The sequence below is a fragment of the Schistocerca nitens genome, chromosome 3, assembly GCF_023898315.1.
Source record: "Schistocerca nitens isolate TAMUIC-IGC-003100 chromosome 3, iqSchNite1.1, whole genome shotgun sequence".
NCBI lineage: Eukaryota > Metazoa > Arthropoda > Insecta > Orthoptera > Acrididae > Schistocerca > Schistocerca nitens.
Genome location: NC_064616.1, coordinates 432,043,858 through 432,068,018, shown reverse-complemented (window position 1 = coordinate 432,068,018; position 24,161 = coordinate 432,043,858). Strand labels below are relative to the sequence as shown.

The 24,161-nt window shown below is 40.2% G+C and overlaps 1 protein-coding gene across 1 annotated transcript in view; it reads right to left on the bottom strand.

Annotated features, from left to right (window-relative positions):
• Nucleotides 1-12,174: 12,174 nt before the first annotated feature.
• LOC126249267 (toll-like receptor 7) overlaps nucleotides 12,175-24,161 on the bottom strand; it is an 85,177-nt gene continuing 73,190 nt past the window's right edge. The window contains exon 4 of the mRNA XM_049950921.1: nucleotides 12,175-12,673. The gene's annotated coding sequence lies outside the window, so the exon portion shown is untranslated. The remainder of the gene's footprint in view (nucleotides 12,674-24,161) is intronic.

Here is a 24,161-nt window from a genome sequence, read left to right as displayed (position 1 = left end):
CATTACTCAAGAGATACTCACAGTGAAAGTGCTGGAGATACAGATGCAGAATTCAAAGCGACTACGGAATGGTGCGTGAAGAGTACGCAGTAGTAGAGAGGGGTGGGAGTGGGAGGGAGGGGGGAAGTGGCGTGGGAAGATTTATTACTACATGGAGAATAGCAAAACTCTGGTTCAGTGCCTTCATGAGGCTAGAAACCAACAGCATTTCAGCGCCAAGAACCTACTGTAAGGAAACAACATGTTGTTGTTGTTGTGGTCTTCAGTCCTGAGACTGGTTTGATGCAGCTCTCCATGCTACTCTATCCTGTGCAAGCTTCTTCATCTCCCAGTACCTACTGCAACCTACATCCTTCTGAATTTGCTTAGTGTATTGATCTCTTGGTCTCCCTCTACGATTTTTACCCTCCACGCTGCCCTCCAATGCTAAATTTGTGATCCCTTGATGCCTCAGAACATGTCCTATCAACCGATCCCTTCTTCTAGTCAAGTTGTGCCACAAACTTCTCTTCTCCCCAATCCTATTCAATACCTCCTCATTAGTTACGTGATCTACCCACCTTATCTTCAGCATTCTTCTGTAGCACCACATTTCGAAAGCTTCTCTTCTCTTCTTGTCCAAACTAGTTATCGTCCATGTTTCACTTCCATACATGGCTACACTCCATACAAATACTTTCAGAAACGACTTCCTGACACTTAAATCTATACTCGATGTTAACAAATTTCTCTTCTTCAGAAACGATTTCCTTGCCATTGCCAGTCTACATTTTATATCCTCTCTACTTCGACCATCATCAGTTATTTTACTCCCTAAATAGCAAAACTCCTTTACTACTTTAAGTGTCTCACTTCCTAATCTAATCCCCTCAGCGTCAACCGATTTAATTAGACTACATTCCATTATCCTCGTTTTGCTTTTGTTGATGTTCATCTTATATCCTCCTTTCAAGACACTGTCCATTCCGTTCAACTGCTCTTCCAAGTCCTTTGCTGTCTCTGACAGAATTACAATGTCATCGGCGAACCTCAAAGTTTTTACTTCTTCTCCATGAATTTTAATACCTACTCCGAACTTTTCTTTTGTTTCCTTTACTGCTTGCTCAATATACAGATTGAATAACATCGGGGAGAGGCTACAACCCTGTCTCACTCCTTTCCCAACCACTGCTTCCCTTTCATGTCCCTCGACTCTTATAACTGCCATCTGGTTTCTGTACAAATTGTAAATAGCGTTTCGCTCCCTGTATTTTACCCCTGCCACCTTCAGAATTTGAAAGAGAGTATTCCAGTTAACGTTGTCAAAAGCTTTCTCTAAGTCTACAAATGCTAGAAACGTAGGTTTGCCTTTTCTTAATCTTTCTTCTAAGATAAGTCGTAAGGTTAGTATTGCCTCACGTGTTCCAACATTTCTACGGAATCCAAACTGATCTTCCCCGAGGTCCGCTTCTACCAGTTTTTCCATTCGTCTGTAAAGAATTCGCGTTAGTATTTTGCAGCTGTGACTTATTAAACTGATAGTTCGGTAATTTTCACATCTGTCAACACCTGCTTTCTTTGGTATTGGAATTATTATATTCTTCTTGAAGTCTGTGGGTATTTCGCCTGTCTCATACATCTTGCTCACCAGATGGTAGAGGTTTGTAATGACTGGCTCCCCCAAGGCCATCAGTAGTTCTAATGGAATGTTGTCTACTCCCGGGGCCTTGTTTCGACTCAGGTCTTTCAGTGCTCTGTCAAACTCTTCCCGCAGTGTCGTATCTCCCATTTCATCTTCATCTACATCCTCTTCCATTTCCATAATATTGTCCTCAAGTATATCGCCCTTGTATAAACCCTCTATATACTCCTTCCACCTTTCTGCCTTCCCTTCTTTGCTTAGAACTGGGTTGCCATCTGAGCTCTTGATATTCATACAAGTGGTTCTCTTCTCTCCAAAGGTCTCTTTAATTTTCCTGTAGGCAGTATCTATCTTACCCCTAGTGAGACAAGCCTCTACATCCTTACATTTGTCCTCTAGCCATCCCTGCTTAGCCATTTTGCACTTTCTGTCGATCTCATTTTTGAGACGTTTGTATTCCCTTTTGCCTGCTTCATTTACTGCATTTTTATATTTTCTCCTTTCATCAATTAAATTCAATATTTCTTCTGTTACCCAAGGATTTCTATTAGCCCTCGTCTTTTTACCTACTTGATCCTCTGCTGCCTTCACTACTTCATCCCTCAGAGCTACCCATTCTTCTTCTACTGTATTTCTTTCCCCCATTCCTGTCAATTGTTCCCTTATGCTCTCCCTGAAACTCTCTACAACCTCTGGTTCTTTCAGTTTATCCAGGTCCCATCTCCTTAAATTCCCACCTTTTTGCAGTTTCTTCAGTTTCAATCTGCAGTTCATAACCAATAGATTGTGGTCAGAATCCACATCTGCCCCTGGAAATGTCTTACAATTTAAAACCTGGTTCCTAAATCTCTGTCTTACCATTATATAATCTATCTGATACCGATTAGTATCTCCAGGATTCTTCCAGGTATACAACCTTCTTTTATGATTCTTGAACCAAGTGTTAGCTATGATTAAGTTATGCTCTGTGCAAAAGTCTACAAGGCGGCTTCCTCTTTCATTTCTTCCCCCCAATCCATATTCACCTACTATGTTTCCTTCTCTCCCTTTTCCTACTGACGAATTCCAGTCACCCATGACTATTAAATTTTCGTCTCCCTTCACTACCTGAATAATTTCTTTTATCTCGTCATACATTTCATCAATTTCTTCATCATCTGCAGAGCTAGTTGGCATATAAACTTGTACTACTGTAGTAGGCATGGGCTTTGTGTCTATCTTGACCACAATAATGCGTTCACTATGCTGTTTGTAGTAGCTAACCCACACTCCTATTTTTTTATTCATTATTAAACCTACTCCTGCATTACCCCTATTTGATTTTGTATTTATAACCCTGTAATCACCTGACCAAAAGTCTTGTTCCTCCTGCCACCGAACTTCACTAATTCCCACTATATCTAACTTTAACCTATCCATTTCCCTTTTTAAATTTTCTAACCTACCTGCCCGATTAAGGGATCTGACATTCCACGCTCCGATCCGTAGAATGCCAGTTTTCTTTCTCGAAAAGGAAACTCTTAGTACTTTTCATCTGAATGTAAAAATAAATGTCACAAAAAGGAAATGAGATGTTGCCCATATGGACTAGCGGGTTGACATGATTTGAAATATTTCTTTGAATTCATGTTCGAATATGCCAATATGCTTATTCGCATTAAAGATAGATACTACACAAATCAGGAGAAAAGCAGGAAGTGAGAAAGAAGTGTATAAACACGATGGCAAAATACAGATCAAAAAAGGCTGAGCGGACCCCTCACGTTACCGAAGTTGTTTCAACTGCGCTGCGGAAGTTTCGCTGGCGAGCCCTTTACACATCCTCACACAGTTGCGATTTCCATATCTTTGGAGCCCTGAAGATAGGCCACTGATTTGCTTCGGCAAGGCAACAATACACATGTTTTTAATGAAGGCGCTGACTGCTTTGCCTCACAATGTGTTAACCGTTACGTCGACTACTTTTGAAATTACTGACAGTTCGCTTACTTCTTACTTTTTTTCTGTCTGCTCCTTTGTCATTTGACTCACATTTATATTTCAACTGAGTATGTCTGTATCAAGCTGCTACTGGGCTGAACGATCAACATGTCTAAGAAGAACGAGGTTCAGTCATTGAGACTGTCGAGTATTCTTAAATAATCTTCTCCATTACTTCCGAAGAAGATCTCTACTTGCGGAGTCGTAGCTAATAAAGTATTACATTTGGAAATAAAAATTTCCCACCTACAGTCTGGTTTTGTTACATTCCTTTGTATTTCATTTTTTCGTGCAGATGAGGTAAGACTACTTCTACACAGCTTGGTAGTACACATGAATGAGCGCTTGAGAAAGGGGCTTCTAGAAAAAATGAAATATAGATGAATAAAACATCAACTAAGTGTAGCTGGTTCCTTAAACAATGTTCTGAAATGGTAAGCGAAATGACATCTGATCCACTGCCTCGCGTGGACAACTCAGGAACTAACTGAAAAGAATCGGCCGCGGTTTCGTAGGCCGACAGAATGTACCGGGAAAATTGGTATGTTGACCGCATATCGCAACATTAGTAGAAAACGTCGGATGCTCTTTAGGGTTATTCGCAGATGATGCAGTTTTCTATACCAAAGTGGCAACGCCAGAATGTAGTAAGAATTGGAAGAACGACCTGCAGGGAATTGATGAATGGTGCAGAATCTTGCTGTTGACCCTGAACGTAAATAAATGTAACATATTGCACATACTTAGGAAAAGAAATCCACTACTGTACAACTACATATTGATGACAAATAGGTGGAGATAGCGCCTGCCGTAAAATATCTAGGCGTAACTATCCAGAGCGACCCTAAATGGAATGACCATATAAAACAGACAGTGATAAAAGCAGACACCAGGAAATGTAACTCATCCACGGAAGAATTGGCTGATGAGGCACTTGTTCCCCCAATTCTTGAATATTGTTCATCCATCTGGGATCCCTATAAGGTAGGACTGATAGAGGAGATAGAGAAGATCCAACGAAGAGCGGCGCGTTTCGTCACCAGATCGTTTTGCTGGCGAGAGAGCGTAAAGGAGATGCCAAGCAAACTCCAATGTCAGACGTTACAAGAGAGGCGTTGTGCATCACGGAGAGATTTGCTATTGAAATTTCGGGACAGTACATATCAGGAGGAGTCGGACAATATATGACTTCCCGCCACATACATATCGCGTATTGACCACGACGAGAAACTTCGAGAAATTAGAGCCAATACAGAAGCTTACCGACAATCATCCCTCCCACGCGCTATTCGCGAGTGGAACAGGGTTGGAGGAATCAGGTAGTGGTACCGAAAGTACCCTCCGCCACTCACCATTAAGTGGCTTGCGGAGTATGATGTAGATGTGCTGCTGTATGACCAGGTCTGATGCAGAGGCTGCAGCAACGGACGATAGTATAAAAATCTGTGTGGACCGTAGTGCCACTAAGTTTACTTTTAAGTCTGGATTAAACTTCTAGCTAGCTGCTCAGAATTTGTAAGAACCACAAACTGAGGAATTGGGGAGACCGCCAAAGTTGTGGCAACCCAGAACATGACAAGAACGTCAGTGTATTTGTTAAACGTTCTGTGTAATAAAAGGTATATGAAGTTCATTTGCAAATCATTATAAAAATATCCGGAATTTGATTGCAGAAAGGATAGACGCCTAACTTCACACAGCTGGTCCGGAAAATGGTTACAAATAAATCCCAGTATTTTACCTTTGTTGATCTCCGTTAGCCCCCAAAGGTACTGCTCCATACAACGTTATATCTGATCTTGTATCCTGCTTCTGAATTTATGCTGCCCATTGTTGCCTTGTGGATATTCACTACTTTGTTCGTTCTTTCAGTTTACCTTATTCATTTCTTTTGATAGAATGTGTCCCAGTGTGCCATCAGTATGTTGTCCCTTCAAGCTTTCTTTCCGAAGTTGTTCCCTATTAGCATTTGAATTGCTATTTAATGATGACTTACGCTCAAAGGCAATAATGAAGCATTTATCGCCACTTGCTTTTCTTTCAAGTACCCAAGTTATTTAAAACGCAAACACCCAGAAGAATATCTGTAAATCACTTAAATAATTTGAAGTAATGGTACTAATCATAGGCTATTAAAGTTTAGCGCACTACTTTATGCTACGCGTTGGTTTAATATTATGATCCCCTATGTACTTGGTATTTTCTTCACACAATAAAGCATGTATTTTAGTTTTTGCCGTCTGCCAACAAATTTTCTTATACATCGTTTGCGCACATTGTTTCTCTGGAAAATTGCTCAAAAATGAAATGTTCCAACTTCAATTAGCTTCAGGAATTCGAAAATTAAAAATCAATAACCTCATCGCAATACAGTAGTTCACGTTTACAAGTTTCATGCTGTGATGTTAAGGTATAATATGTTTCTATCGGTTTCTATACTTCTTCTCCGAGTCTGTGTATCTACTAGTGTTTTCCAGACAAGATTCATTCATTGCAGTTAACCTGTAAACTAAATCGTAGGATGCGAGTATCGCACACGATTTCGTTTCACAAACCATCCTATCCTATCACTATAGTGGTTATTAAGACAGACCGGTTTTGATACTTTTTACTGATGTCTGAAAGTTATGTAAGTGTAAACATTTCTATGGAGCCCATAAGCAGAGAAAGACAAGTCAATTACTTTGCTTCTAACGTTGTACGTCACTGACATCATGTCAGAAGAAGGAAGGAGGCAAGTTAGAGCCGCACGTTCCATCGGCCAAGAAGGTAATTGAAGACTGAACACAAGCTTGGAATGGACAAGCATAGCGTCCGAGTTCAATAGAACCGGCCTTGTTTTACAAGCTTTAGGAAGCGTGGAAAACCTCAAGCTAGAGACCTGAAGCCAACGTTTCCGAATGCCAGTCAAGTGTCTTAAGCGAAGTACAACCTCGGTTGGTAATTTTTTGTACTTCCACCTACAAGTGATGAAACGATGTATGTACGGGTATTTAGGAACGAAAACGATTAATGTTGATGACTAAGCTGGTAAATCACATACTTTTAATATGTTGGAGGGCTATCAAGTTGCAGCCATCGGGTTTTTAATGCTGTCCGTTTTTAATACGTGATCAGTGTGAAAGTGTTTCTCAGTGAATTAGTAAGAAACAAGAGGGAAAAAGGATTTTATTCCTGTTTTACGACTGAAGAAAACATATGTTTGTAACATTTGTAGAGAGCTTTTGACACTTATTGCTGGAATGTTCTAAAATACTGAAGGTGTCAGTAGTTGGGAAGGGATTGAGAAAAAGTTTTACCCAATCCGTGATATTATCCAGTCCGCGCATTAAGCAAGCAGTACCGGAAACGAAGAATTAACTCCAAAACTTCAAAGAGAAGGAATAAAAACTTTGCCGATTATATTAATATTCTTTCAAAGATGGCAAAGTACTTGGAAAATCAGTGGGACCCAATGGATACTGCCTTGAAAAAAAAGTTATAAGGTGAATATCGACAAATGCAAAACAAGGGTAATGGAATGTAGTCGGATTAGATCAGGCAATGTGGAGAGGGACAGATCACGGAACAAGAACTTGAAGTGTTGATGGCTATTGCTGTCTGGGCAGTGAAATAAGTAAAGACGGCGGAAGTATAAGGGGCATAAATTACAGGCTGACAAACACAAGAAAAGTGTTATTGAAAAAAAGAAACTTTTTGCATCGAGTATAAGTTTAAATGTTATTAAATACCTTCCGAAGGTATTTGTCTGGAGTGTAGTCTTGTACGCATATTCAATGCGGACAACAAACAATTTAGACAATAAGAGATTACAGGGCTTTGAAATATGATGTTAGAGAAGAATGGTGAAGATTCGATAGGTAGACAGAACAACTAATCACGAGATACTGAATCACATGTGGGAGATAATAAATGAAATATATTCCATATTTTGATCTCGGTTAATGTGAAACATCCAGAGGCATCTAGGTATCGTAAATTTGGTAAGGAAGAGAAGTGTAGGTGTACAAATTATTGAGGGAATCCAAAGCTTGATTGCAGAAAGCAAGTTCGAATAGGTTGCAGCAGTTGTGCAAGGACGCTTTCACAGATCAGATTAGCACTGATAGCTGCATCAGCCCGCATCTCGTGGTCGTGCGGTAGCGTTCTCGCTTCCCACGCCCGGGTTCCCGGGTTCGATTCCCGGCGGGGTGAGGGATTTTCTCTGCCTCGTGATGGCTGGGTGTTGTGTGCTGTCCTTAGGTTAGTTAGGTTTAAGTAGTTCTAAGTTCTAGGGGACTTATGACCACAGCAGTTGAGTCCCATAGTGCTCAGAGCCATTTGAACCATTTGAACCATAGCTGCATCAAACCAGTCTTCGGATTGAAGCCCATAATATCGAAACGCAACAATTTTATGTAACGGCGAGATTTTCATGGAAAATGTCAAGCTTCCATTGAACTTTTAGTCCCGCCCAAACTTAAATCATAAATTGGCAGTGTCTCTTTAGAAACTGTAGTGGACACGAAGTGCAACATAACTTGCTTCCCTAATACAGAAGAGGCATAACCGAAGAAAAAGAAATAATGTGAATCAAAGGACGCAGATCAATCGGATACCTGTTGTTATAAAGGGTGTTTCACAATTCATGTTACACACGCTTCTGGAGATTGTAGAGCGGGTACGTACAAGTTGTTGTTGCTGTTTTTCTTTCTTTTTTTTTTACGCTGGAACCCATGTCCAGAAACGATATTCATCGACACTACAGAGAGTCAAAGCTATATGCGCCGGCGCCTGTAAATGTACGTATAAACAGGGTGATTCCATGATGATATCATAAACTCTCTAGGATTACGGAGGAAAATAAATGCATTAGTTTTTAAGGTAAGAAACCCTGAATCGAAAACTAATGCATCGAGAGTTACTAGCGAAAACTGTTCTGATACCTCTGACAATGGAATACATGTACTGGTAGTGTTGTTGTCTACATTACAGCGCAGGCAACGTTCAGAGGTATGGACCAAAACAAGGAAAAAATGCCGGGTAAACATGGGCTCTAAAATGTATACCTGCGGAGCTATGTGCACTTGTTCATCTTCGTTAGTGTGAAACATATTTCCTCTACTGTACAAGTGCTCATAGCTCTTAAGGCATGCATTTTAGAGCCCTTGTTTACTACACATTTTTTCCTTGTTTTGATCCATACTGCCACCTCTGAAAGTTGCCTACCCCACAGTCTTAGAAACAACAGTACCAGCACATGTTTTCCGCTGTCAGAGGGATCAGACCAATTTTCGCTTATAATTTTCGACTCGTTCGCTCCCGGTATACAGGCTCTTACGTCAAATCGTTACATTTATCCTCCTCCATCATCTTAGAAAGTTTGTAACATCAGTCAGGTTTCACGTTGTATATACATACATTTACAGGTGTCTGCACCTGTAACTTTGACGCTATGTAGTGTCGATGGATGACGTTTCTGGACATGGGTTCCTGTGTAAAACTTGATCTACCAAGTCCCCTCTACAACCTCTATAAGTGTGTAACATGAATTGTGAAACGGCCTGTAGATGTAGGATGTCTCTCAACACTGTTGATTGTCTTCAGCAAACACATGAAGTCTATGAGGGGGGTTCTTATGTGACAGTAGCTTGAAGTCCCGCTCACAAGGCTTCAAGAATACTGATAAGCAGGACAACAGTGCAGTTTTAGAAATGCAGAAACATCCCTTAAACTTGACACTTGTTCGCAGAAATAACATTTCATAACGCAGGGAAGTACTGGCTTGTGATACTTTATAGATTCACTGAGAAAATCTGTGTTCCATGTGCCACTTGTTGGTATTTATGTGGATGTCGTCTCCTGCATTCCTCGCCAAGCCTGCAAGGTAAAGGCAACTGCTGTATCTATATCGACGGGAGGTATAGCCTAAGTGGAACAAGGGGCCGCTTTTGTGTATATCAACTGACCGCGCACCGGAAACTTGTGTCGTCTTCCAGTGATGGCGCTGCTCTGCTCCTCTCTACGCTTCTGCAGCCATCGCCCTAGCTGGGAAAAAGTTTGAGCATGGGAAACTGTATGTATAATGCTGGCAACGCTCTGAGCAACAGCTGCATCCACTGTAAAAATAAAGCTGTCGGAGAAAGAAACGTTATTAGTATGTCTGGAGAGCATCCTGAAAAAAAGATTTCAATCGATTTCCGACTATACCTGGTCGTTGGCGGCCGGCGAGCTACGCAGAAGAAAATGCCACCGATCGGGCCGTTCGTTATAGCTGTAGAAAATGATTCAACATAGTGGATTTATGCTGATTCATAACAACAGCGGTTCTGTTGCACAGCTGCTGTTGTTCACTCCGCCGCCTCAGTGACGGCGTGTATCTGGTTTCCATGACATGCTTCGAGGGTAGAAGTAAAAGTGAACAGCTGTTTTCAGTGGTGCCTCGAAGATACACTACAGTTTTCTGTTACTATCTGTGGAAGTAAGTGGACTGAACTGCAAAAGATCATAGAATTTGCACGTTACACTTTACTCACATACACTATCTGATCAAAAGTATCCGGACACCATTATGTAATGCGGAAATTACCTCTAGATGCGACGAGACGTGGAGCTGGCAGTATAAAAGGAGGCAGGGATATAGCGTTGTCGGTAGAAAAGCAGTAATAGCAGAGTGAGTCAGTCAAGAGCGCTCTCGGTCTTCGAACGTGGACTAGTCATTGGATGCCACCTGAGTAATGAATCCACTAGGGAAATTTCAATTCTTCTGAAGCTGTTGAAGTCGGCTGTCTGTGATGTTATTGTGAAGTGGAAACGCGAAGGAGCTGCCACGGCTGAAGTGAGACCGGAAAGACCTCATGTACTGACGAACAGGGACCGTCGAGCATTGCGGAAGTTGGGTGTAAGAAATTGTATGAAGCCAGTGAAAGGAAGTGAGATACGAGCAGTCCAGCTAGCACAATGACTGTGAGTACGGTATTAAACGAATTGGGGTAAAATGGAATTAAAAATAATGGGCTACAGTGTCCGAGCAGACCCGCATAAGCTACAGAGATCTGTAGTCAGAGCTAAGCGCCACTTGAAGAGATGTTTAGCGTTTGGGTTCGACGAATGTCTGGAGAACGTTACTTGTCATGTCCTGTAATGCCAACAGTGAAACACGGTGAAATTGGTGGTACATTAAGCAAATGCTAAAGGCGTCAGAATATGAATATATTTTGCGGCATTTGTACTAAGTTAAGGAACATTTTGGAGGCGATAATGGTTCGCATCAGCATAACAATGCACACTGTCATGATACAGTATCTGTGAGGCAATGGTTTGTGGACAATAACATTCCTGTAATGGGATGGCCTGCGCAGGGTCCCGAAATGAATCCAATGGAACACCCTTGGGACGGGTTAGAAAGTCGACTTCGCTCCAGACCCCAGCTTCCAAATTCACAACCTCCTCTGCTTTCGGCTCTTGAGGAAGAGTGGACTGCCTCCCTCCACATACACTCAGACATCTCGTTGAAAGTGTCCCTAGTAGAGTTCAAGCCATCATAAAGGTGAAGCGCGGCCACAATCCGTATTAATGTCCACTAATAGGTGTCCGGACACTTTCGAACAGACAATGTATAATTATTTTCTCGCTGTGCAGTTGGGATATAACATTAATGTGGAGACAAACTAATGCCAAAGCAACGATCATTTAATAGGAGACTGTGAAATCCTAGCTAATAAGTGTCAGACTATAAATACTAATATTCGGATTTCGTCAACTTACTGCTCTAGTTTCATTGTCACCTATAGTTTTTTTGCTTAAAAAACGCTTCACTGTACATCCAAAAAGGCGTCGTATAAATCATATGCTCTTTTAAATGGCTCTCGAAGTATGTGAAAAATGTGCACAATAGCACTTAATATTATATTTATTTGAATATTTCTATAAACAGTGCAATTAAGAGCACTGAGCACTTAAAAAGATACTTCTTGGCGCGCTGTCATATCTGCAAAACCTTATCTCGTAATCTTCAGTTGTTTATGGATTACTAGGAGTGCCTAGGTTAATTGAGAGATTATGATTAGGCAGCCTGCTCGAGTGTTAAAGATATTACTGTGCCCTCTGCCACAGAATCGTAGCAGTATCATTTTATGCTTTTGCCGGAGAATCCCGAAATACTGACTTCTAAAATGTACTGTTTTTAGTGAAGACCATCTGTTACTACCTAAATAATCACTTGTAATTTGCTGAAGCCAAAAAATAAACTGTGTATATTTTCTGCTTTTTTTTTCCTAGTTAAAAGTATTCGTAGAACCAAAGGTACTGATGAACATAGTTCCTTTTAACGAACGGGGCATGTTGACGTTACAGTGAAACAATGAAAGACATCAATGTTCATCTCGTATACCTTTTTCTTTTCGTGTTTAGGTTTTGGAGTGTAACCCACGTGATAGCAAGAACGAAAGCTTTGCCACCATAACAGAAATGAATGGAACTGGTGCTCAATAAAAATCAGAGTGATTGTATATTACGGTTAAAAGATCATGGGAGTAACAACTGCTTCAGATAGCTAAAATAAAGACATAATATTATTAAATAAAAGACAGGCATACACATTTATTGACAATGAAATCAAATACAGGTAATATTCAGTCGGGAGAAAACACTCAAACGCTTAAGAATGCAAAAGTACATTCACTACAGCGACAAGTCATGACTCAGTCAGCACATCATACATATAATACTGCTTAGTAATTGCGAAATTTATTCTTTAAAGAGAGAATGCAAGAATTCGGCTGAAATATGAAGGAAACAACCGACAAACAATTAGCAATATAGTAGCGCTATTTATACAGCAATCACACGTTCACTTTACGTATTTACAAATAATAATACACAATAATCACACACTAGTAACGTTGCAGAGGAAAATGTAAAAAAAGGAAGTCTCTTCCAGCTACATTTGGCAATTGGATTTCAAGAATAGATAATAAAATTAATATCACAGCGTAGTTTGTTGGTTAACATGCAGGAGGACCACGGCACAGGCTGCTCCCCGACGTTGTCGCAGCTTGCCCTGGTCCGCGCCGGCCGACACCTCCTGGATCCCTGCCAACAAGGTGCACTATTTTAAATCTACCGTTTCCAGCCGGTCACTGCACTTCTCAAATATATTAGTAATGGCTGTAGAGTGAGGAGTGTCACACACTCGGCTGTTAGTGAAAGAGAGCGGGATGCTTGTGTTCGAGCCAATGGCAACACGGGAGTATTTCTCTAAGAAGGCTGATTGCTGATTGGCCAGCGTGGAAAGTATTTTCAGGCCTGTTAGTGGAGAAAAAAGAAGTTAGTCACATTCACAAAGAACGTTAATGACGTTCGTTCATTCATACAAGATCTGTAAAAGAAAAAGTAATGCTTAGACGAGGATGCCAGCCTTGTGTTTTCAGTAAGCAAAGTCGCCCTGTGACGGCTCGTTCATGAAATGCTTGCTCCTTTCTATTTAAAGACGTGTTGTCTTTCAAAAACATCAGACCAAAAATATCTCGCAGTTAGTTTAGATGGAAAAGCATGCACGGACGAAATACTAGTTGATTTTCCAGCACTCCTTTCGTGGACTGACTTCAGAGTGGCGCCATACCGCGTATAGGAGGTATTGAAAAGGAAGCAGTAATAAAAACCTAAACGTAATGCACACGTGTTATTGTGTATTTCGATTTTTTCCATCCTTCCGCTGTGGTGCTTTTGTTTGTCGTCGGCAGTACACTACTCACTGACTTAATCCATCTTTTACTCTTTTCGATATTCTACTTTTAAGCAGCAGACCCAAGAGAACACTTGGTAAGCACAGATCGTGACGCTGAGGTTGGCCATGACATCCCCTATCTCCTGCCACCACGTTGAATTAAGTGCGCTACCACTGTTTCTGTAGTTTCTTTTCACGTGGTGTTCACTTAGATGTAATCACAGCGTAGATTGTAACTATGTAGACTTTCGCGGCGTATTAACAGATCAGATTCTTGACATGTCTTCAGCAGGGTCGAACTGTCATCTGCACACAATATTTCAGCAGTCGACCTGGCCGCCATTATTAGGTGAGGAAAGCTAAGGCAGTCTCGCCGATAACTGTTGATGGCGGACTGGTAGACAGCGGAAATATGACAGTTTGGGCCGGCTGAAGACCCGACAAGAATCTGATCACAGCGTAGACTCCTACCTAAATGACTTTATGTAAGCCCCGCTTGTAACTGCACTTCCTCCTTTATAAAAAAGGAAACTATGTAAACATTTATTTTTCATTTTATTATGTGATTACATAGGATTCTCTCAGACTATAACCACAGCGTACATAGTTACTCAAAAGACTTTGTGGCTGTCCGATTTGTAACATTATTTCTGCAATTTTCGGAGTGTATAAGAAATTTGTTTAAAATTTTTTTGTTTATGTTTAATGGCCCTATAACGGTGCCTGTGCGTTTTATTAATTACCAAATGTGTATTATTATATATCAGTTGCAATAACTTCATAAAATATTAATCCAGCCTCATATACGTACATTACGCAATGAGCGCTACAAGAATAACTTTTTGTAGCTTCTGCAAATAATAATTATTTGGCAATAATTTTTAAAACACGAGTTGAGAGCTCATCCACGTTATTAGCAATCACGCTATAATGTGACTAGTGTATGGATAGACTGTATCTCGGAAGCAGGTGATCACACCATCGATCTAATGCTACCACGCTGAACTAGTGTTTCCACCATTGCTGTAATTATTCCTTTTTGGCTCATGTGGTTTTCACTCAGATTTTTCTGCAGCATGGATGGTTACTCAAAAGACATGTGTAAGCCCTGCTGATAACTGTTTTTATAACAATGTTTTAATTTTTTTGTTTTGATTTTTATTATGCTACAATCTGAGCACACTGTTGTTACTTTGGACATAGTCATAGTTTACACGGCTGCTTAAATGACGCGATAGAAGCCCAGATTGCTCAAATGACCTTGTGTAAGCCCAACTGATTATCATATTTACACACTTTATAATAAATATTTTTACTATGTTATAATTTGAGTACATTGTCGTTGCTTTGCATGTAACCACAGTTTACACCGCCACTTTAATAATACTGAAGGAGCCCAGATTGTAATTTCTACCCCTGCATTTTAAAGATTTCTAATACTCTGAAAATTTTTCAAAGTAATTTAATGACCTTGTAAGTGTATCTATGGTTTTTGTCAATTGTTAAGTTCTGTGTTAAGTAATCTACAGTCAATTAGTTTGTGGTAACTGTACCAAACATAAATTCAGCTTCTACGTAGGAACATGGTTTAATTAACGTTATATGAATAATTTTTTTAGAGTCTGTGTTAATTATTAATTGGCAATTTTATAAACACGCTATTAGATTTATTTTCGTCCAAGTTTCAGTTAGCACGCTATATGTAATCAAATAAATGATTTTAAGCAAGAAATACATGTTATACTAGGGTCACCTGTCGATCCAATTGTCAATGCCTATCCTTCCTGGTCACCACCTGCCAGTCCAGCGGCGCCCTGGCTGCAATGAAGTGATCTGTTGTGAGTGACACAAGACAGATGTATGTGGTGAATAACAGTGTGTACAGTTGTTTTACTTTTGATATGTCGATGCATGGGTCTTTAAGCCTGTTACGTACCTGCCCATTCATGAGAAACAATACTTTTACTGCTATTTTAAGACATACGCAATAATCTGTCTGTCGAGGTATGTTGTTTTACTGTTTAGTTTTCTTGTATTCTCTGATACTCTATAACACAATTGTTTAGCATATAGTCACACTTTGATTACCGTAACCGGTTATCGAGAAAAAAAGTTTGTTAATAGCGATCTTGTTTATCTTCGCTCATGTACATATATTTTACACTTCTTGTAACGTTCGAACACACTGTAGTTCCTATTTTAGTTATAACGCTATGAATTGGTTCAAAGGTATTACTGGGAATATACAGATGCTTCACATTTAACGAATACAGAAATTTTTTTAAAACCTTATAAAGGCGATATCAAGATGCGCCACCTACGGGAACATTCGGAAGAGTTCCTTCTTAAGCCATGCCTAAAGATTGTTAGATCACATAGAAAGCGTTATCCGTACAGCTGCTTATGATTATGTTTAGTGCTTAAGTTGCTGCAGCGTGACATGTATGCATGATACAGACTGTAGAGCACAGTAGATTTCCGGAACGAGTTCGAAAGCATTTCTTATGTGTTTCCCCAAAGTCTATGGGTCCGCTCTAAGCACACAAAAGAAATTATTTGTAGTAAGCACACTGAGGAAAAAACAGTTCATTTCTCACTACACGGGGCGAGGCAGCTTATGAAGCTCTGGCGCATTTGTGTGTAGTGCGTTTCATATTTCGTCCAGCCGTCAAGAATTAACGTTTAAGTGTTTTCCCTAAGCCGATTAAGGTAACCAGGATGGTTTCTTTGAAAATGGAACGCATCGTGCTGCTCGCCATTCTTGAAGTGTACGAGTGTGTGCAGAGTGTGTGACGACATACTCATCAGATAGCACGAGAAGCCTTAATATGCCTTGCTACTTATTTTCTCTTTATTTTCTCCAAACGTGTTTCAGTTCTGTTGTACCATATCTAGTAAGATCCTTTATCACTGTATAGGTTTCTTTGGTACTGTTGACACAGGTAAGACCGACGTAACATTTCCACTTAATACACACAAAAACTATGCATGAGATCCACATACAGTGACATAGCTGGACGTTTGTGTTCTTTGGTACAGGGTAATATTTCCTTCAGTGTGGCATTTGAAACTAACCATGCATTTACTTAAAACATATTACACTGTAACGAAAATTTTCATAATTTTTGTTTACTTTTACAAAACTGAAGAGTAAAGGAAGACTCTGTGTTTCGTTCAAAGCTTTGAATAAATATGTTGATTGTTTAAAAGAACACGGGACTGTAGCTCGCCCAACTGAAGTGTGGGCTTCGGAAAATAAGCATATGTATTGGAATATTAACACGTACAGAAGCCCAGTGCATCTTTCACATACATTCTGAGGTAACACATTTTTAGGATGTTTCCTAGTTTCCTACTGCACTGAGTACTCGAATAGCTCCTCACATTCCTAAACGCACCACGAGAGCTACCTTGGAGAAGTGAAATTTATATGTCATCTCGGAGCACTAGAGTTAGCTTTTCCGTCCTTTCCCCAAACCACAGGATGGTTCTTTTTAGCAAAGCAAGCACCTGTCGCTATAAAATAGTAAGCTACAAAAACCCCAGTGTGTTCGTTTATGAATTCTCACGATGCTTACTTGCAAATGAGGCACCAAAGGCACGTGCAATGCACTCGTACCATTCAATTAATCCCACTCTTTCTGTTTAAGAAAGCACTTTGCAGATATTCAACAAACATCTTTAACGGGGTACGAAAAGTCGATTGGTGGACGACTCTGTGTAGCTATTTGGTGCGCACTTAAACAAGAAGACACGATATTCGGCTGAGAGGCAGCCGCGTAGAGTCGCAAGACAGGCGCCCGCACTGCTTGTTTATTGTGTTGCACGGTGTATAAGCAGCCTTGGCAAACATCAGCACCCAGCAAAACAAACAGATTTCACGCGCTGGCGCCGCAGCTTTTTGCCTAATCCAGCTACGCGGGCTTAAGCCTTCTTCTCCAAGTACTACTTGGTCAAATGTGAGCCGGCTTTTCCACTGCGTGCGCGCAAGCTGTCCTGCGAAGCAACGAGGTGATAAAGCATGGCAACGCTATTACAGGGAATATTCATCCCAAAGCGCCCACAGACATGCGAAACGACAACAAACGGTGAAACTCACATTGTGCAAAGATGGCGAAGGACCGGCTGCTTCCTTCCGAATGGAACGCCCTCAACTTAATTTAAAAATCAATATACTTAATTCGACTCGGTACCATGTATCAATTCTCCAGTTTACGAATACAGCATCGAACAGTCTACATAAGGCACAACACATCTGCTAATTACAAGATAATTTTTATATGTATGTAGATGTCCGAATAGAATTTAAAGCGTGAGCAAATACAATTATATTGACCTGAAACTAAGAAACATTAACGAATTTCGTGATATAATGACTACGGCCTTTTCTGTACGGTACTTCTCAAGTTCGTCTATAAACTAAAAGCAGCAGTGATCACATATGACTACTGTAATTTTGAAAGACCTGGAAAACGCACGCAGGACCATTTCAATGGCAACATTTATGTAGATCTCTTCACAATTTTAACTTCCGTACCGGCTTCAGACAATGGCCCTGGATGCCGTTGTCTGTGGTGGCCGCAAAGTGGAACGTAATTTTGTCTTCACAGGAAACGCTGTGAAGTCTGATGCGGTGTGCAATTTCCAGCGATAACAACTGACAATGAGAAACATAATTATGTCCTCAGACAGCTGTTTATTTTAGCATGCTTAAATTCATTTCATCTGTTAAATCGTGAAATGAGGAATATACGCTGTGCAATTAGCTACACCATCATCAGTGGCAACTATCATCTATTCTTCCAGTTTCAGATTCGTCTTTCCTTGTGGCTGCTGAATTGTTAACTCAGCGCATTTCCGAAACGCGAATCACTCGCGCACTCTGACAACGAATGGACAATAAAAGAGATCCTATCAATCATCGACAAGGCATTCTAAAAAGACATGCACCTACTGTGCTTTACTACGGGTTCTATCGAAGTTTTAGCTACGAACAGCAAAATATAAATAATACGTTACAAACAAGGTCTTCACAAAATACTATGATATCAACCACTATACAGTGGACGCAAGATTCGAAATTATTGCAATTTATTGGTCTCAGCACAAAGAACGTCGGCTCAATGTACCCCACAAGGAAGCAAAATTGTGGCAGAAGTAATTAACGAGAGGCTGCCAATATGTTATTGATCACGGCTCCTGACAGAGTGATCAAAGTATTCGCCCAGATATCGTGAGTGCTACCGCAAAAAGAGCAGCATGGTATTACGTCCAATACGCACGATCTCCATCGCATGAAACACGCTGAGTAATGCTTCATTTACAGCAGTTTACGCATATTCTGGAAACGCAATACTAATTTGCAACATAAACGATACTCTGGACTTCTCAACTAGCCTCTATTCGTACTAATCCCTTCATTGTTAACAGTGAAACACATCGTCACAATTTTTTACGTTATACATTCAATGTACCAAAGTACCGAATGAAACATAATACGCTTTCTCCTGGAACGAGTCCCTACTTTTGCACGGCAGCTACAGCAATAGCGCAGATCTCTCTCTCTCTCTCTAGGTATTGCGCTCTACTTCGTACATGCGATGAAAGTCGTGTACTTGCGCAGGGATAGGAAATATTACTGATGCCGAACACCGTAGCACACGTGATGCTACAGTTTCATGGAATGTCGTATCCGTGTAAATCCTTGAAGAGAAAACAACTAGTGTCGAGGAAGCTAATTCAAAGTAACGTAAGAAATGATTCAAGCGATTGAAGCAGGTTTGCAAAAAAATAGTTTTTGCTTTACTTGTTTTTTGTTTTATTACTTTCTGAAAACAAATATTTATTACAAACAGTAAGTCAAAATCAGAAGAAGTTAGCTGAATCATGAAAGGTATTTGCTAAAAGCAATATGGAACGTCGTAATTAGACTGATGTGTGTAGAGTAATTTGTAGTCCTCGGATTCTGAACAGCAATTATCATCAGCTACTGAAACGCAGCAACAACGAGTGTGACTGTGCGCGTCGTGGGCACAAATCGCATTCTGGAAACTTGTTTTGAGACGAATAGACAAAGACACAAAATATATCAAAATTTGCCATATTCACAAATAACATTCTTGTACGTTATCCTCCACGTTCGCCGTTCTCGAGCCTCAGACTTTCACACGACACACGCTGAGAACAAAAACTGCATCCTTTCAGTTGTAGAACTTTCTTCATAAATTACTCCGTGACATTCATTGTTGGTTCAAATGGCTCTGAGCACTATGGGACTTAACTGCTGAGGTCATCAGTACCCTAGAACTTAGAACTACTTAAACCTAACTAACCTAAGGACATCACACACATCCATGTCCGAGGCAGGATTCGAACCTGCGACCGTAGCAGTCGCGCGGTTCCGGACTGAAGCGCCTAGAACCGCTCGGCCACCACGGCCGGTATTCATTGTTGGTTTTACAATTGTAATTAGTGCACATGATGGACGCCATCCTGTGTTTTCTCCACAGGAAGGAAGTGGAAACATCAATGCTCCTCTTTATCATATTACAGTACAGAAATAGAGTACAGTAACTGCCTCCTGTATGTAACCTAGCCTACTGAAAGATAAGGAGCCTGAGCTGAACAAGAGTTAACTTCTAGACGCCGCGTTTACAGTTATTACTCAAGAGACCCGAACTTAAAAATAATAAAACTCAACGTTCCCTAGGAGTGCCCCGCTACATTCTACAAATGAATTAGATCCAATTTTGATTTTGGTATATTTTTCGTCGTTCATGTTACAACATTAATTTCACACTGTGTTAAGTTTAACACAGTGGTTTTTCGTCCCTCATTTCTCATTTAAAGTTAACAGATGTAGGATAATTCATTCCTTCGTCGGGGATTAATCCTCCTTCAAAAGGTGATTTATAATATTTCTGATAACTTGAAAATAAATTCTTCCTACCTTCGCACTATGATATGTAAATCTTGAATTGGATTACCTCTTCTGATGTTACGGTTTCACCATGAATACTTCGGCAATAGCTGCAAATTTTTAGTACGTGTTGTTCTAAGTACAACGTCGAAAAAGTATTTAAGGGGCTCCGGAAAGGCTCAAAATCATGAAAAGTTCAATTTTTACTTTTTTGCGTTTTCTGAATCTGCAGACTATTACCTTTTAATAGATATATAATTTATTCAATTCCGAAGACTACAACTATTTTTAAATTTTTTTTGAAATGTGTTCTACATGGGCGTGACCCACTGTGGCGCTGTTAAACTGCTGTCAAATGGTGTTATTATTAACGTCCATGTTCATCAGGTACATTTTAGTGATGTGAGATAAAGTATGTGTTGTGGCTAACCTGTGATGGTTCAATATATATCGCTGGTGTGATTGTCGATTGTTTCACTCTGTTTTGTTGAAGTATAATAATGAGTAAAAGTAAAGTTATTAGAAATCCTCTGAAGGCTTTTAAGAAAAGGAGAAATGTTGGAAAGCCAAGGGTATGTGTTATTACTGTAAACAATAAAGACGATGAAAATCCCCAACATAGCTTGTGTCCCAAAGAAGAAGAGAGGTGGTGTAAATATAACAAAGGAATGCTAACTGGTGAAGTGTACACTCATAAGCATAGTCTGCCTCATGCAATAATGGAGGTGATAAAACCTATTTTCAGAGACTTAGCAGCACCTGAACTGTTGAAAAAGTGTATTCACGGAAAAACTCAAAACCCCAATGAAAGTGTAAATAGTGTTATATGGTCGAGAATCCCCAAGACTGTATTTGTTGGAATAGAAACACTTCACTTTGGTGTGTATGATGTTGTTGCGACTTTCAATGATGGCAACATTGTAAGGTGCAAGGTATCTAGAAATATGGGAATGAAGATAGGTTCTAACATGGTACGAGCGATGCTTGCTTTAGACAAGGAACGCCTTCGGGCTGCAGACAGGGCTGTAAAGAGTCTAGAAATACAAGCAAGAGTAAACAGGAGGAGGAACAAGAGGAAGCTGGAGGAGAGTTTGCAGAGGATGAAGATAATCCATCCTATGGACCTGGAATGCACTAAAAAGTTAATCCAATCTTTGTCGCTCGATTCCCAAAACTTTTATTTTCTCATACTAATTACATGTTTTCTAAGGATCTTCCAAACATATTTGTTTCAAACTTTCAGTAAATGTTACACAGTACCTTCTGCATAATTTAACACAGCCTTTTTCCAAAAAACTGTATATTTTTGAATATATAAATAAAAAATTGCAAAAAAATGTTGTGAATTTTCATTACAATTGAAAAAAAATCATCTTTAATAACTGAACTAAAATTTTGTAAAATCCCTGTGTTAAGTTGTAGCCCATATTCCAATAAATAATCTGTAAAAAGTTCAACTTCCTACCTCAAATACGTTGTGAGGAAAGATGTAATTTATAAGCGTTATTTTAACATTGCAAGTATAGGGCGTTCCGGAGCCCCTTAAGAGTACAAATAACGTACGTATTTTCACTGTGCAAAAAATTTCTCGTCTCTCGAATAAATAAGGGAGACTGATATTACAATGTTTGTATACCAGACTGTTTTACCGGAATCGGTTTCCCAGGTTTTTGTAAAACGCCATTATTCAATTTGTGTATTTGGTTTTCTAGTCTCTCTTCCGTATTCGCAGTTTTACAGATAATATAGCATACCGTCTCTTATGAATGTAAAAAAAGTCTTATTTAGACCAGAGGCGCTTCGCTTTATTTGCAGACATCTTTAGTAGTGTGTGTAATACCGCGGCTTTTCTTACTAATCTGTTTGTCAAGTTCGTAAACAGTTTTCATCTTTTTAAATTAATATTATTTTCTACAGTTACATCCAAACACGAGTTTACACTTCAGAACCACACTTCAGCAAGTTATTATTTATAGTCTTACTGCAGTATAAATGGCATTTGCGGTTTTCATTTGACTTTTAATACGATGTAAATATAGTGATGACTTTTCACATCGTAATCAATTTTTCTGCGTTTCGCTAATGGGAAGAGTAGTAAGTTACCAAAATGAATCCATTTTTTGTGATATGCTGAACTATGTACAGCAGAATTTAATGAACAAAACTACGTCTAAATTTGCTCTAAAAGTTTCGAAGTATGAAACTGATACCTCAGTACGTCAATCGCCAATGACACGTGTAGTGCGTTTAGTACTTCAAGTGGTGGAAACGCACAAATGAAAACCGACAGATGGCCAACTAATGGAATAAAATATCATGCGAACAAATACCAACGACTGCAGTTATGTAGTAATAAAATAAAACTCCGCAGACAGAATGATTAAAAGAAATTCCTAGCATTAGGCGTTGTCGTTTGGGCTGAAATCTGCGATTATATATTCATTAACCCGAGTACGCTGTTAACATCGCCATAAACATTTCCGGCGTTAAAAATAGTAGCGCACATGGCACTTCATAGGATGCTGGTACGATCTAAAGGTGAGAGTATAGCTATTTTCCTACATGTCATTTAGATACGATTAACGTGGGACCTAACGCCGAACGGTGATGAATTTGTTGCGGAACTGCCTTCAGCACATGTGGTCGTAGTTAATATCTGCGGAAGCGTCGCGGCTGGTCGTTAGTTAGCACAGCGGCGCTGAATAAACGAGCGACGCACACGTATCCGAGGCTCCGGCAGCCGGCTCGCAACGTGCCCGCCCGCCATTCGTCTTGGCGTGGGTGGAGGCGGGGGAGGGCGCGATCGCGTGCAAAACGCGTGCCCATTTACATGCCGGCCGGCTACCGGCCTCTTCGAAGATGTACAGCTTACTCTCCGTAGGCATTTGTTGCACCCTTTTCCGCGCGGTAATGGTCTATTACACGCCAAGCAGTAAAACGTATTTCGAAATAGCTTACGGCGTCGCGCCAATGTTCACGGTGCTCCCTAAACGGAACTAACGCAGATTTAATGCGTCTGAGTGGGTGGAAGGAAGGGAACTTCGAGAGAAACGAACTGGGACTCGGAAAGTCATTTCGATGACATCTCCCGCCGCGGGAAGAGAACTCGGTGTCTCGTAGTCAACGGCATACCCCTTTTGGTTACGTGGTTATGTCGTTCGAGTAATCCTTAAGCCTGACTTCAAAAGCAAATAGTGTCAAGAAGTCATTTTATCATCAACTTCTTTATAATAATCGTTATTAGCAGTTTGTCATCCACTGCTGGATATTACCTTTCTCTTCACTGTCCACGTATTACAGTCTTCAGATATACGCAACCACATTATGCCACCATGTTTCCTAATGACATTTACACAACTTCAATTTCGTTATCTTGTTGCTCTTTTGTTATTTCTTGGAATCCATCAAAGAATTTCCTTTGTACATTACCCACACATTGTCTGGGCTACATATGCCTCCAAGCTCCATTTCATATTCATTACGGCCATAATTACACCTTTTATTCCAGTCTGTTTCTTCGTCCACTTGTTTGCGATTCTTTCTCTCCTATTAATTGGAAATTTGTGGTAAGGTCATATGGAATCAAACTGCTGAGGTCATCTGTCCCTAAGCTTACACACTACTTAATCTAACTTAAACTAACTTACGCTAAGGACGACACTCACACCCATGCCCGAAGGAGGACTCGAACCTCCGACGGGGGGAGCCGCGCGAACAGTGACAAGACGCCTGAGACCGCCCGGCTACCCGCGCGCTTCCTATTAATTCCAGATATTTTGCTGTCCACTCGCTGAGTGATCCTGAGTTTTTGAATAGCTCTCTTAAGTCCCATTGTAACCAACTATAAAATTTCCTTTCCAGGCACATCATAAACTTAGTTTTGATCATTTTGCGAGGCTTATTAAGGAAACTCCAGGACATTTTCACTCTTATGC